This window comes from Triticum aestivum, chromosome 1D (assembly GCF_018294505.1).
Source record: "Triticum aestivum cultivar Chinese Spring chromosome 1D, IWGSC CS RefSeq v2.1, whole genome shotgun sequence".
NCBI classification, from domain to species: Eukaryota; Viridiplantae; Streptophyta; class Magnoliopsida; order Poales; family Poaceae; genus Triticum; species Triticum aestivum.
Genome location: NC_057796.1, coordinates 51,051,586 through 51,066,690, shown reverse-complemented (window position 1 = coordinate 51,066,690; position 15,105 = coordinate 51,051,586).

Here is a 15,105-nt window from a genome sequence, read left to right as displayed (position 1 = left end):
TGCAGATATTAAGTTATCCAGGTGTGGTTGAATTGACAACTCAACTGCTAATACTTGAGAATATTCTTTGGCTCCCCTTGTGTCGAATCAATAAATTTGGGTTGAATACTCTACCCTCGAAAACTGTTGCTATCCCCTATACTTGTGGGTTATCAAGACTGTTTTCTGGCGCCGTTGCCGGGGAGCATAGCTCTATTCTTTGAGTCACTTGGGATTTATATCTGCTGGTCACTATGAGGAACTTGAAAGACGAGAAAACCAAAATTTATCCCTCAACTACGAGGGGAGGTAAGGAACTGCCATCTAGCTCTGCACTTGATTCACCTTCTGTTTTGAGTAAACTTGCGACACCTAAACCTGCTTCTGCTATTAATTCTGATATGTCGCATGTTATTGATGATGCCACTTCTTCTATGCATGATACTTATGATGAAACTACTTCTATGCTTGATACTACTGTGCCGCTTGGTGAATTTCTTGATGAACAACTTGCTAGGGCTAGAGAGAATGAAATTATTGAAACTGATAATATTGATGAAAGTGATGATGAAGATTCTCCCCCTAGATATGAATTTCCTGTTGTGCCTGAGGGTTATGTTATGGTGAAGAAACTGCTAGAGACTTTCTTGCTTGCAATGATAGGAGTGATCTTAAGAAATTATTATCTAAGCTTAAAGAAAAAACTCTGAATGCTAGAATGAAATATGATCCTGCTTATGCTACTTCACCTATCTTTGTTACTGATAAGGATTATGAATTCTCTGTTGATCCTGATATAATTACTTTGGTTGAATCTGATCCTTTCTATGGTTATGAATCTGAAACTGTTGTGGCACAACTTACTAAATTAAATGATATAGCCACCCTGTTCACTAATGATGAGAAAATCCGCTACTATTATATCCTTAAATTATTTCCGTTCTCATTAAAGGGTGATGCTAAGATATGGTTTAATTCTCTTGATCCTGGTTGTGTGCGTAGTCCCCAGGATATGATTTATTACTTATCTGCTAAATATTTCCCCGCTCATAAGAAACAAGCTGCTTTGAGGGAAATATATAATTTTGTGCAAATTGAAGAAGAGTCTCCCACAAGCTTTCGGGAGGCTTCTCCAATTACTTAATGCTTTGCCTGATCATCCTCTCAAGAAAAATGAAATACTTGATATCTTTTATAACGAACTAACTGATGCTTCCAGAGACCACCTGGATAGTTGTGCTGGTTGTGTTTTCAGGGAAGAACTGTTGATCAAGCTGAAATTCTATTGAATAATATGTTGACTAATGAAAATAATTGGACACTTCCTGAACCAACTCCTAAGCCAACTCCGAAGAAAAGGGGTATTCTATTTCTCAGTCCTGAAGATATGCAAGAGGCAAAGAAATCTATGAAAGAAAAAGGTATTAAAGCTGAAGATGTTAAGAATTTACCTCTTGTTGAAGAAATACATGGTCTTGATAACCCGACACGGGTATTAAAGGTAAATTCTCTCTATAGATTTGATGAAGGTGATATTCCTCGTTATAAGTCTGCTAGCCAATGCTTAGATGAATTTGATAATTTTATTGTCAAACAAGAAAACTTCAATGCTTATGTTGGTAGACAATTGAAACACAATGCTTATATGCTTGAACACTTGAGTGATTATATGGCTAGTGTTAAAGGTGAACTTAAGCTCATTAGTAAACATGCTTCTATGGTTACCACTCAAGTAGAACAAGTACTTAAAGCTCAGAATGATTTGCTCAATGAATTGAATAGTAAGAATAATGACTATGCTGTTAGAGTTGCAACTAGAGGATGTAAAGTGACTCAAGAACCTTTGTATCCTGAGGGCCACCCTAAGAGAATTGAGCAGGATTCTCAAAGAAATAATGTTGATGCACCTAGTCCTTCTAAGAAGAAGAAAAAGAAAAATGATAGGACTTTGCATGCTTCTAGTGAACCTGTTGTAGACACACTGAGAATCCCAATCATATTTCTATCTCTGATGCTGAAACACAATCTGGAAATGAACATGAACCTAGTAGTAATATTAATGATGATGTTCATGTTGATGCTCAATCTAGTAATGACAATGATGTAGAGATTGAACCTGCTGTTGATCTTGATAACCTACAATCAAAGAATCAACGTTATGATAAGAGAGACTTTGTTGCTAGGAAGCACGGTAAAGAAAGAGAACCTTGGGTTTAGAAACCCATGCCTTTTCCTCCTAAACCATCCAAGAAAAAGGATTATGAGGATTTTGAGCGCTTTGCTGAAATGATTAGACCTATCTTCTTGCGTATGCGTTTGACTGATATGCTTAAAATGAATCCGTATGCTAAGTATATGAAGGATATTGTTACAAATAAGAGAAAGATACAGGAAGCTAAAATTTCCACCATGCTTGCTAATTATACTTTTAAGGGTGGAATACCTAAGAAACTTGGAGATCCAGGGGTACCAACTATACCTTGCTCCATTAAAAGAAACTATGTTAGAACTGCTTTATGTGATCTTGGAGCCGGTGTTAGTGTTATGCCTCTCTCTTTATATCGTAGACTTGATTTGAATAAGTTGACACCTACTGAAATATCTTTGCAAATGGCTGATAAATCAACTACTATACCTGTCGGTATTTGTGAGGATGTGCCTGTTGTGGTTGCAAACGTTACTATTTTAACGGACTTTGTTATTCTTGGTATTCCCAAGGACGATAGTATGTCTATTATTCTTGGAAGACCCTTTTTGAATACTGCAGGGGCTTTTATTGATTGCAACAAAGGCAATGTCACTTTTCATGTTAATGGTAATGAGCATACGGTACACTTTCCGAGGAAACAACCTCAAGTCCACAGTATCAATTCTATTGGAAAAATTCCATCGATTATTTTTGGAGGTTTTGAATTTCCTCGTCCTACTGTCAAGAAGAAATATGATATTCTTATTATTGGGGACATGCATATCCCCGTTGAGGTAACCTAGTGCTATTCGAAAATTCTCCGGTTCCATGTTATTCGGAATGAGTTTGTTAACAAGACTTGATCAACCTTGTTAGTGGATTCCTTTTGATGAGCATGAGATGGATGAAGCTAGAAAGCACAACCTTCTGTACCCTCCTTTTACTTTCTGTAATTTAGTCGAAATAAAGCAAAAATAGTATTTTCTGTCTATTTTTTGAATTACCCGTGCAATAAAAAATACACCGAAAATAAAAATTCTCCAAATGCCCCAAAATTGAAATGTGATTTTTTCTGGAATATTTGAGAATATCTGGCACTGAGAACACAACAGGGGGAGCAAGCACCTGGCCACGAGGGTCCAGGGCGCGCCCCTGCCTCGTGGGCCCATGGTGGCTCCCCTCCACTTATTCCAGCCACCACACGCTCCTTCTTCCTCCCAAAAAAAATCACCAACCAGCTCAAGCACGAGTTCTAGCTCATCTTGCTGCGATTTTCGATCTCCTTGCTCAAAGCTCCACTCACAAAACTGCTTTGGGGGATTGTTCTTCGGTATGTGACTCCTCCAATGGTCCAATTAGTTTTCGTTCTAGTGCTTTATTCATTGCAAATTTTTGCTGCTTAGGTGACCCTGTTCTTGAGCTTGCATGTCAAATTTATATGGTCCCAAGTAGTTCTAATGCATGATTAGTCTCTAGGCATTTGTGGGAGTAGTTGCTATCAATTTTGTTGAGTTTGGTTCACTTTTATTTTAAGTTACTACAAATTTCAGAAATTTTCAGAAAATGATGAAGAGATTATTGAGGGGCTCTTCGAGCCGAAGCTCGAAGGATAAACAAAGTGAAGAGGATAAGAGGCCCAAGTATAATCTCCCTCGCACCACGGAGGTTCGGCCATGTGAATGGCCTTGTGATGATTTCTTGAAGGCAGCCGGGATTCATGATGATTTTTATTCTTTGGCTGAGAATGTGGGCCTCATCGACTTCCTCCGCGACCAGCGCGAACAGTATCTCCTACTCACTAATATTTTTGTGCAAAATTTTCATTTCCATGCTAAGAGATCACCACCCTCGGTGGATTTTTATCTATATGATGAGCATAAGGAGATGTCCCTTTCTGATTTCTGTCGGGTTTGTAAGATACCCCTTACTGGGAGCATAGAGGAACCACATCGTAATGATGTGGAAGGGTTTATTGATATGATTGCTGTAGGGGAAACAAGGAAAGTTTCCGATGCAAGAATTACTAGCATACATTTTCCGATTCTGCGTTACTTTGCGATATTTGCTAGTAGATGCTTAATTGGTCGTGGAAACTGTGGCAACCTAAGTGCCCCTGATATTGTTCTTTTGTGCCATGCCCTGTTTCGTGACAACACATTTAGTATGGGCGCTATTGTTGCAAAGCGGTTAAATCTTAACCGTACTAAAGGCCCCATCTTGGGAGGCATCTTTGCCTCGCGCCTCGCTGCATACTTTAACATACCTATTAGGCATTATGAGAAAGAAGAAAAGTTGTTGCCTACTATTTTTCTAGACTACAAGAGTATGGTTGCACATGATTTCATTGTTAAGAACAAGAAAAAGGAGCTTAACTATAGACTGTTATTTGATAAAAATCACCCTGAGACTATTACTCTGCCTGCTCCTTCCTTGTTTGACTTATCTGCAGGCAAGTACCTTGTTCCGCTGGAGGCCATTCACACCTACCGGAACCCTACCTCAGCTACAGAGCCAGATCCGGAACCACAATTTGTTCCTTCACGCCAGTCTGTTTACCAGTGGGATCCGGAGGAGATGGCCAGCCAGTGGCAACCTGAGGCTTCTTCTCAGTACGACCCCAACTACAACTTTGGATATCCGCCAGGCCAGCTGTGGCCATAGACCAACTTAGGCCAAAAGCCTAAGATTGGGGGAGTACGTATTTCTCACCGACATTACATTTATGTTCACACACTCATGCTAGTTGTCGGTGCTCATACTTTTTCTTTGTACTATGCGTGCTAGTTTATTTTCCTTTTTATGCCTTCTTCTTTTGTGTTTGAAAAACCTTAAGAAAACCAAAAAAATAGTTGTATCTTTTAGCTAGTTTACTTTCTTGCTTGTAGTAATAATTAAAAGAAAACCCAAAAAGATTTCCTGTTCTTCTTTTGCTTGTTGGGAGCTTTCCCGTGTAAATAGTTTTACTTCTTTTCTTTTCTTTGGGGGTCGATAGGAGAAGACCATGATGAAAATGTTGGAGTGGCTCTTATATGCATTATTGTTGATTTAACCAAGAGCCCATATTGCCTTGTCTTCTCCTGTTTATTGAATGCTCGCAGATTCCAGCTTAGTCCAATGCATGTGCACTATTATTATTATTCACATCGTTCGGTCGTGCAAGTGAAAGGCAATAATGACGATATATGATGGACTGATTGAGATGAGAGAAGCTGGTATGAACTCGACCTCTCTTGTTTTTGTAAATATGATTAGTTCATCGTTCCTGATTCAGCCTATTATGAATAAACATGTTTGCAATGACAATTAGAGATTATAGTTGCTTATGCCATGCTTAATTTGCTAGGAGTTTATAATGGTTTACCTTGCGTGCCAACATGCTATTAAAATGGTTGTGATGTGGTATGATAGGGTGGTATCCTCCTTTGAACGATTCGAGTGACTTGACTTGGCGCATGTTCACACATGTAGTTGAAACAAAATCAACATAGCCTTCACGATATTTATGTTCATGGTGGATTATATCCTACTCATGCTTGCACTCAATGTTTATTAATTTTAATGCATGTTCATGACTGTTGTCGCTCTCTAGTTGGTCGCTTCCCAGTCTTTTGCTAGCCTTCACTTGTACTAAGCGGGAATACTGCTTGTGCATCCACTTCCATAAACCCCAAAGTTATTCCATATGAGTCCACCATACCTTCCTATATATGCGGTATCTACCTGCCGTTCCAAGTAAATTTGTATGTGCCAAACTCTAAACCTTCAAATGAAATTCTGTTTTGTATGCTCAAATAGCTCATGTATCAACTAGGGTTGTCTGTATCTTCCATGCTAGGCGGGTTATTCTCAAGAGGAGTGGACTCCGCTCCTCACTCACGAGAAAATGGCTGGTCATCGGGATGCCCAGTCCCATGCTTTATGCAAACCAAATCGAAATAATTGCAAACAAAACTTCCCCAGGGCTGTTGTTAGTTGGAGGCACTCGTTGTTTCGAGCAAGCCAAGGATTGATGCTTGTTGGTGGTGGGGGAGTATAAACTTTACCATTCTGCTTGGGAACCGCCTATAATGTGTGTAGCATGGAAGATATCGCCATCTCTTGGTTGTTATGTTGACAATGAAAGTATACCGCTCAAAATATTATTTATCTCTGCTTTAAAATCAAGCTCTGGCACCTCTACAAATCCCTTCTTCCCTCTGCGAAGGGCCTATCTATTTACTTTTATGTTGAGTCATCACCCTCTTATTAAAAAGCACCAGCTGGAGAGCACCGCTGTCATTTGCATCCATTACTATTAATTTATATTGGGTATGACTATGACTGGATCTCTTTTACCATGAATTACAATGTTTAGTCAGTCCTTGATCTTTAAAGGTGCTCTGCATTTATGTTTTGTGGTCTCAGAAAGGGTGTCGGTGTGGAACGACACCTATGGGGTCACAAGAACCCCTACTACGGTTGCCAGGGCGCGGGGTTGCGAGAAGAGCAGGATTAGTAACCAGCACGAGGATCGTTTACCCAGGTTCGGGCCGCGAGGATGCGTAAAACCCTAGTCCTGCTTTGGTGGGTGTATTTCAGAGAGTTCTTGAGCTCTCGAACTAGCTGTGGTGAGTGTGTGGTTCGAAAAGGCCGAATCCTTCTCCAGTATGCCATGGGCCTCCTTTTATAGTCGGAAGGGGCTGCCACAGTGGCATACAGGAGGTGGAAAGACGTACAGTATTGCGAGCTTATCACTCGTATTACAAGACAAGACGCATTTAATGCGTAGCTTAGGTGTCCCCTAGCTTTATCGGGGACGGGGGCGAGGCCCGTCCCGTCCGTCGCCGCTCCTCCTTGGTTCGACACGCGCCCTGGCTAGCGATGCATGCGGCGCCACGTAGGCAGGCAGGCAGCTGAGGTGGCGTGGTGGTGGAGCCACCATGAAGATCCGCATGCCGCCACGTAGGCGCTTGATGAGTTGGCCTGGGAGCTGCATGTTGCCACGCAGGCGCCCGCCCAGCTGGTTGGGCTGGCAGCCGCATGTGAACGGTGGCAGAGACTTGGTTGGTGCGGGCCTGGCAGTGGCCTTGCTGGCGTCCTCGGTGAGGGTCTTGCCGGGTGGCCCGGCAAGAGTCTTGCCGTGGTGCGTTGTCGTCCCCAGCAGGGACCTTGCCGGGGGTCTGGTGGCCTTCCTCGGCAAGGATCTTGTCGAGGATCGTCGTCTTCTAATCCTCAACTGATCTTGAGTGTTCCTTGTCTTCACAAAGATCTGCATGCCACCATGGAGGTGCCTCCCGAGCCCTGGCCCAACGTGATGTTGGAGACCGTGGGCTCAAGGGTGGCTCGCTCTGTTGGTGTGGGGCGAGCTGCCCCGGCAAGGGTCTTGCCGTGGGAACCTGCTTCGTCCCTCTGCTCTTTGTGGTCTTGGCCTTGGCGTTGCTCTGGCTGTCTTGGGCTTCGGTTTTACCTCGGTTCACCTCCCCTGCTCTGCTTGGCGTGGCTGTGGGCGCGGCTCCGACTGTCCGTGCACAGGTAAAGGGGTACAAAGGTGCGCCCTTCTTTTGTACACCGACAGGAGCCCCCGGGCCTGGGCCACACATAAGCGCGACACGTTGTTGGGCCAGGCCCAAAATGGTGCGCGGGCAGGCGGGGCGGTTTTTACCGCGGTAAAACTTTTCGCGCGCCGCGCTTTCCACGACTTGTGTTGAATGCGCAACGTGGAGGGGTGCGCGTGACGTGGGAGGCATGCGTGTGGCGGTTTCCGCATGCATGTGTCACATCATGGTAAAGAGGCGGCTCGTGCCTTCCCCATAAAAAGAGGGAGGCGTGGAGCGCGGCTCATTTACTGCGCGGGGCCGGGTCGCGATTTTCAAGGCGTCCACACCCCATGATCACGGGGTGGGGAGAGGTCGCTTCACCCTTCCCCTCGATTCCGCACGTTCGTCGCGTGTCCTCCATGCGCTTGGGGTGGCAAGCGGTGGAGGCGGGAAACCGGGCCGTCGCTGATTGGGGCAGCGGGTCGGTCTCGATTCCCTGTGCCTCTGGTGGCTGGATTGGCCGAGCGGGGCGGCCGAGCCCCGACCCCGCCCCTTCATAAGGAGGGGGAGGGGGACGGCATCCCGCACCCTTCTGTCATCTATCTCCTCCTGCTTCTGCTTCTTCCTTTCACTCGCCATGGAGAAAGGGAATCCCAGTCCCTCGACGATGGCGGCGAGGGTCGCTGCTCGACAGCGCGTCCCTCCTCCTCCTGAGCCCGTGGTGGCGGAACCGGCCGCGAGGGGAAGGTGGAGGGGGCGAGGCCGTGGGCGAGGCCGGGGCAGAGGTCGTGGTGCTCGGGGAAGAGGAGGACGGGGCGGCGCGCCGGCTTCGCCCCCGCCAATGATGCCCTTTCTGATGGAAGGCAACGTCGGAGACTAGCCCCGCGGGTTCTTCATCAGGCTGCGCCGGCCTCCGCGTCGCCGTCTTCAGCTTCCCGCCTCGTTTGCTCGGGAGATGGAGCATAACCCGCCCCAATCCCTCAGATTACACATGAGGGGTTGCGGGAACGGGGGCACGCGGGTCGACATCGACTTCCCAGCTCCTCGGGTCATGTACCTCCGTCGTGGATGGAAGACGTTCGCCCGCATCCACAGCCTGACGGCGGGGCTCGTCCTTTACTTCAAATTAATGGAGGATGGCTTGCTCTCCGTCAAGGTCTTCGGAGACTTCGGGACTCGCCTGAAGTGCTACTTGGAGAGCTCCTCCGACGGAGATTCCGATGATGGAAGCTCTTCCTCGAGCAAAAGTGACGAGGAGGACAGCGGGGCAGATGACAGGGACGAGTCCGACTAGGCGTCGGACGCCCCACGCCTAGGCGGGTGCGGCAGCAGCATCATCTGCACCTGGCCGCTCCTCCGGCAGAGTTTTGCCGGGGGAGGGGCCAGCTCCTTGAACTTCTCGGGGCCGTCTCCTTGGGCGGCTGGCGTCAGGAGGCTGCGGAAGAGGAAGAGGGCGGGCGGCAAGGCCGTCAACTCAGAGTACGCGGGCACCGACGCCTTCATCGCGTATTGCCGGTCCTGCCGCCTCGTCTTCCAGCTCCTTTCCCGGCACCGTCATCACCGGCCCATCCGTGGGCGGCCACCGAGGTGTTCTCTTGGTGCTTTCTTCTGCTCGTAGCTCACCTAGGCGCCTCTTTTTCCCTTTCACCTCCTTGACCTGCCTCCTGAGGAGAGGGACAAGAAAGGGATTACAGGCATCTCCTCTTTTTTTAAATCTGTAAGCCTTCGGGCCTTGTAAAGCTTGTAATCCCCCTTATTCATGTTTTTCATTTCGTATGAACTGTACCTGTACGGGATGTTTTTTTTAATGAAAAAGGGGTGTTTGCCGGGGGTTTTCGTTCATGGATGGAACGACAAGGAGCGAATCCTTGTTACCATTTAAGATAAACGTTTTCCGCCCAGCAATAGGCCTTGCCGTCCCCCCCACTTCGCTCGACCATTCTCGCGCCCTTGGCGGAGGCAGGGATGAAGCGGGCTTAGGCTCCTCGTTCTATTTCCTTGCCGCCGCGACTACAACCAAATCCGGGCCCAGGAGATAATCCTTGGGTATAAGAAAAAAGGGAGCACGGTAGCCTGGAGATAAAACGAGGTTTCACATGCCCCAGTTTCATAACGAAATGCATGACAGAGGATAAAAGACTTATCTGGATTTGCAGCCCCCGGCAATCTCATCTTGCCGCGGTTGGATACTTGTACTTGCAGCCCCCGACAACTTTGGTTTGCCGGGGTTGGGGCGCCGGTCCGTGGCCTTTCTTCCAAATAGCTCAGCAGAAGTGCTCATGTGCCCTGCGAACTAAAAGAGGACAGAAAAGAAACAGAGAGACGCGCACTCGACCTCTAGGATAGGGGTTAGCCGCCGTTAAGCACTATCAACCCTAACCAAGGAAAAGACTCAACCTAGCATGCATGCTATAACTTAGGGCGCCAGCGCTTCGTTCATTTATGCTCAGGGTCTGCGCCTGGCTTTGTACAGAGGGTTACATGCCTTGCCGGCAAAGCTTGTACAAAAGGTGGCTTGCCGGGGGGCTCGGCAAGCCGCACCTTATGGGTAAAACTTGCGAAGATGCTCGATGTTCCAGGAATTACTCACTGGGACGGCATCTTCGGTCTCCAGGCGGACTGCACCGGGCCTGGTGACTCGTATTACCCGATAAGGGCCTTCCCACTTCGGCGTCAACTTGTTGGTATTCTTGGCCGACTGAACGCGCCGAAGAACAAGGTCGCCTTCCTCAAAGCTTCGGGCATGAACCTTGCGGCTATGGTAGCGGCGCAAGGCTTGCTGGTAGTGTGCTGCTCTCACAGCTGCCCGAAGACGATCTTCCTCAAGGAGCATTGCGTCATCTTGCCGCAACTGCTCTTGCTCAAGCTCATCATAAGCGAGCACTCGAGGTGACCCGTATATGAGTTCCGTGGGGAGAACTGCCTCTGCCCCATATACTAGGGCAAAGGGTGTCTGACAGGTGGTTCGATTTGGCGTCGTCCTGATCGACCAAAGAACCACCGGCAATTCATCAATCCAGTGCCTTCCGCTCTTGCGCAGCTTGTCAAAAGTCTTTGTTCTTAGGCCTCGCAACACTTCAGCATTTGCCCTCTCTGCTTGGCCATTGCTCCGTGGGTGTGCCACGGAAGCAAAACAGAACTTGATGCCGAGGTCTTCAATGTACTGCATGAAGGTGTGGCTTGTGAACTGTGTGTCGTTGTCGGTGATAATTCTGCTTGGCACACCAAAGCGGCAGACCAGTCCCTTGAAGAACTTGACGGCTGACTGTGCTGTCACCTTTCTCACTGCTTCCACTTCCGGCCACTTTGTGAACTTGTCGATTGCAACGTACAAGTACTCAAAGCCCCCAACTGCACGGGGGAAGGGGCCCAGTATATCGAGCCCCCAGACCAAGAATGGCCAGGAGAGAGGGATTGTTTGAAGGGCTTGAGCTGGTTGATGAACCTTCTTTGAATGGAACTGACACGCTTCACACTTGGTTACTAGTGTCGTCACATCCTGGAGGGTGGTGGGCCAGAAGAAACCTTGCCGGAGCGCCTTGCCGGCGAGGGCCCTTGACCCTATGTGGGAGCCACATCTGCCTACATGTATCTCTGCCAACAGCTCCAGTCCTTCCTCCCGGGGGATGCACTTCAATTTCACACCGTTCGGCCTCCTCCTGTACAGTACGTCATCGACGAACTGGTACAGGGCAGACCAACGGGCTACTTTTTCTGCTTCTTCCTGCTCCTCAGGAAGCTCCCCCGTTTGGAGGAATCGGACGGTGTGCTGTGCCCATGCCGGAGCCTGGGGCTCGACGGCAAGGACCAAAGGCATCTGTTCTGCCATGGGAGCGGCTATCTCTATGGCCAGGGCTTGACGCCCTGCCGGAGTCAGTTGCTCTTGGGCAGGCTCAGTGTGCCCGACAACATCCTTGCCGGCCGTCCCTGGGGGCTCGGCGGGAAAGTACTTGCCGGGACCTGATTTCCTCCGCTTGTTCTGCCCTATTGATGGTTCGACGGATGGCTGAGTTAACCGGAGCAAAAAGGTACCTGGTTCCACAGGTAGCTTGAATGCGGCACGCTTTGACAGGTAATCGGCGATGTCGTTCTCTGCTCGGGGAATGTGCTCCGCTTGGATACCGTCAAAGCGTTCCTCCAGCTTCCTCACTTCATCTACATAGGCCTCCATCAATGGGCTCTGGTAATCCTTGTTGACCTGTCTGACAACAAGCTAGGAGTCACCCTTGACGATGAGCTTCTTGACCCCAAGGTCTGCCGCGATCCTGAGACTGGCGAGCAGCCCTTCGTACTCCGCAGTGTTGTTGGTCGACATCTCCCTGGGAAAGTGCATCTGGACCACGTACTTGAGGTGCTCTCCGGTGGGCGCGATGAGTAGCACGCCGGCACCGGCGCCTTGCAGCGAGAAAGCCCCATCAAAGTACATGATCCAGTCGCGGTCTGCTTCCTTGCCGGGGAGAGCGGTCTCCTGGATTTCTTCGTCAGGCGTTGAGGTCCATTCTGCAATGAACTCCGCCAAGACTCTGCTCTGGATTGTCGAGGTACTTTCAAACTTTAAACCAAAACTTGACAACTCCAGGGCCCATTCCACAATCCTTCCAGTTGCATCTGGGTTATGCAGTATCCGTTGCAATGGGAGGCGGGTGACGACAGTGACCTCGTGGGCTTGGAAGTAATGACGCAGCTTCCTCGAGGCCATAAGGAGGCCGAAGAGCAATTTTTGCACACCGGAATACCTCGTCCTAGGCCCCTGCAAGAGGGAGCTGACAAAGTAAACCGGGTGCTGCATCATCTTCTTCTTCCGCACCACTTCGCCTGATTGCGCAAGCACTGCCCTGGTGGCGTCAACTCCTGCCGGGGGCCCCGCCTCGCCGGCACCAGGCCCTGCCGGGGGGACCTTTGGCTTTCCATCCGCTAGTTCTGCCGCCGCCACTGCCTCTTCGTCGACCTCTCTCTGCGCCACCAGTGCGGCGCTGACCACTTGATTCGTCGCCGCTAGATACAGCAGCAACGACTCTTGTGGTCTAGGCGCAACCAGTATTGGCATGGAGGAAAGGTATTTCTTCAGATCCTGCAACGTCGCCTCGGCTTCCGGGGACCACTCCATTGGACCTTCCTTCTTCAAGATTTTGAAGAAGGGAAGGGCACGCTCGGCGGACTTGGAGATGAATCGGCTCATGGCGGCGATGCAGCCAGCGAGCCGACGCACGTCTTTGACCCGCTTGGGCGCCTCGATCTGCTCAATAGCTTTGATTTTATCCGGGTTTGCCTTGATCCCGCGCTGCGACACAAAGAACCCGAGAAGCTTGCCGGACGGAACGCCGAAGACACACTTCTCAGGGTTCAGCTTAAGGTTGATCTTGCGCAGGTTGGCAAATGTCTCTTCCAGATCTTGCACAAGAGTTGGCCCGTCCTTGGTTTTGACCACTATGTCATCCATGTATGCCTCCATATTTCTATGGAGCTGAGGTTCAAAACCAATTTGGACTGCTCTTGCAAACGTCGAGCCAGCACTCTTCAACCCGAAAGGCATCCGTAAAAAGCAATACGTACCACATGGGGTGATGATTGCTGTCTTTTCTTCATCCTCTCTTGTCATGAAGATTTGGTGGTAGCCCGAGTAAGTGTCGAGGAATGATAACAGATCACACCCAACCGTGGAGTCAACAATCTGGTCGATGCGCGGCAACGGGAAGGGGTCCTTAGGACAAGCCTTATTGATATCTGTGTAATCAATACACAGCCTCCACTTCCCATTCGCCTTGCGCACCACGACCGGATTGGCCAACCACGTCGGGTGGAGCACTCCTCTCACCAAACCTGCCGCCTCCAACTTCCTGATCTCCTCTGTGATGAACTCCTGCCTCTCCAGAGCCTGCTTTCTGACCTTCTGCTTGACGGGCCGCGCATGAGGGCAGACAACTAGGTGGTGCTCAATCACCTCCCTGGGAACCATGGGGATATCGGATGCTTGCCATGCAAACATGTCGACATTTGCCCGCAGGAAGGTGACGAGCGCGCCTTCCTATTTGCTGTCAAGGGTGGAGCCTATGGTGAAGGCCCCTCCCGTGCCATCCTCCCTGGCGGACACCTTCTTGGTCTGCGGTGGCTCGGCTCTGGATTTCTTGCTCTTGCCGGTAGAGCTCTCTGGCACGTCCTCCATGGTAGCGTAGAACTCCGAAGAGGCGTGCTTGCCGGAGTGGGTGCGAGAGGTCTTGCCGGGCTTCTTCTTCCCTTCCGGGCCTTCAGCGGCAGGAGCATGTGCCTTGACGGCAGCTGCCGCAATTGCCTCCCGGTAGAGTTGGTCGGCGCAGATCAGCGCGTCCTTCTTGTCGGAGGGGGCGGAGATGATGGTTAACGGCCCGGGCATCTTTAGCATGTTGTAGGCATAGTGTGATGCTGCCATGAACTTGGCTAGTGCCGGTCGGCCAAGGATCCCGTTGTAGGGCAAGGGGATCTCGGCCACGTCGAAGATGATCCTCTCCGTCCTGTAGTTCAACTCCCCTCCAAACGTCACGGGCAGTGTGACCTTCCCCTTCGGCTGGCTCCTCCCCGGATTGACCCCTTGAAACGTGCCCGTTTCCTCGAGGTCTCCATCAGGGATTTGCAATCTTTTGATCACGAAGGCGAGATCAAGTTCAGGCCGGCCCCGCCGTCAACCAACATCTTGTTCACCCTGAGGTTGTGTATCATTGGTGAGACCAACAATGGCAAACACCCGACCACGGTTGTGCGGTCAGGGTGGTCCTCGGCGTCAAAGATGAGGGGCGTGCTGGACAACTTCAGCGGCTTCTGAGTGTCGAACGACGGCTCCGCTGCTGTAATCTCACGCGCCCACTGCTTGAGCTGGCAGTGAGAAGTATGCAGCGAGGCGCCGCCATCGACGCACATGGCCTCCGTAGCCTTCTGGAACTCTTGCTCACCGGACTCGTCGTCCTCGTCGTGATCGTCGTCTTCTTGTTTCTTGTCACGGCCCCGGGCGGGCCTCTCTTGCTGGTTGTCCTTGCCGCGGCGGCCTCCTTGGCCGCCACGCTTCTTGCCGGATCCCTCGGCACCATCCTGGTCCTTCTCCTTGTCCCGCCTCTCGTACTCAGCTTTTTGCTTCTCAGCAAGCAGCTCGACTTGTCGGCAGTTCTAGAGGTCGTGGCCCTTGGTGCAGTGGATCTTGCAGTATTGCTTGCCGGAGCTTCCTGGCTTGTCGGTAGCCGCCAAGGCCCGGCAGGCGGTGCACCCGGCAATCTCCTTGCCGGGGTCATCTGCCTTGACCTTCTTGGCAGCGCCGGTGTCGTCAGATCCTTCAACGGCAAGCACGGCCTTACCTTTGCGTTTCCTGTTGCGACGCCGGCCCTTCTTCGTCGGGGCAGCGGCGTCTTCCTCGGTAGAGTCGGTTTCCGCACCGGCGTCTTCGCCGGGGTACTTCCT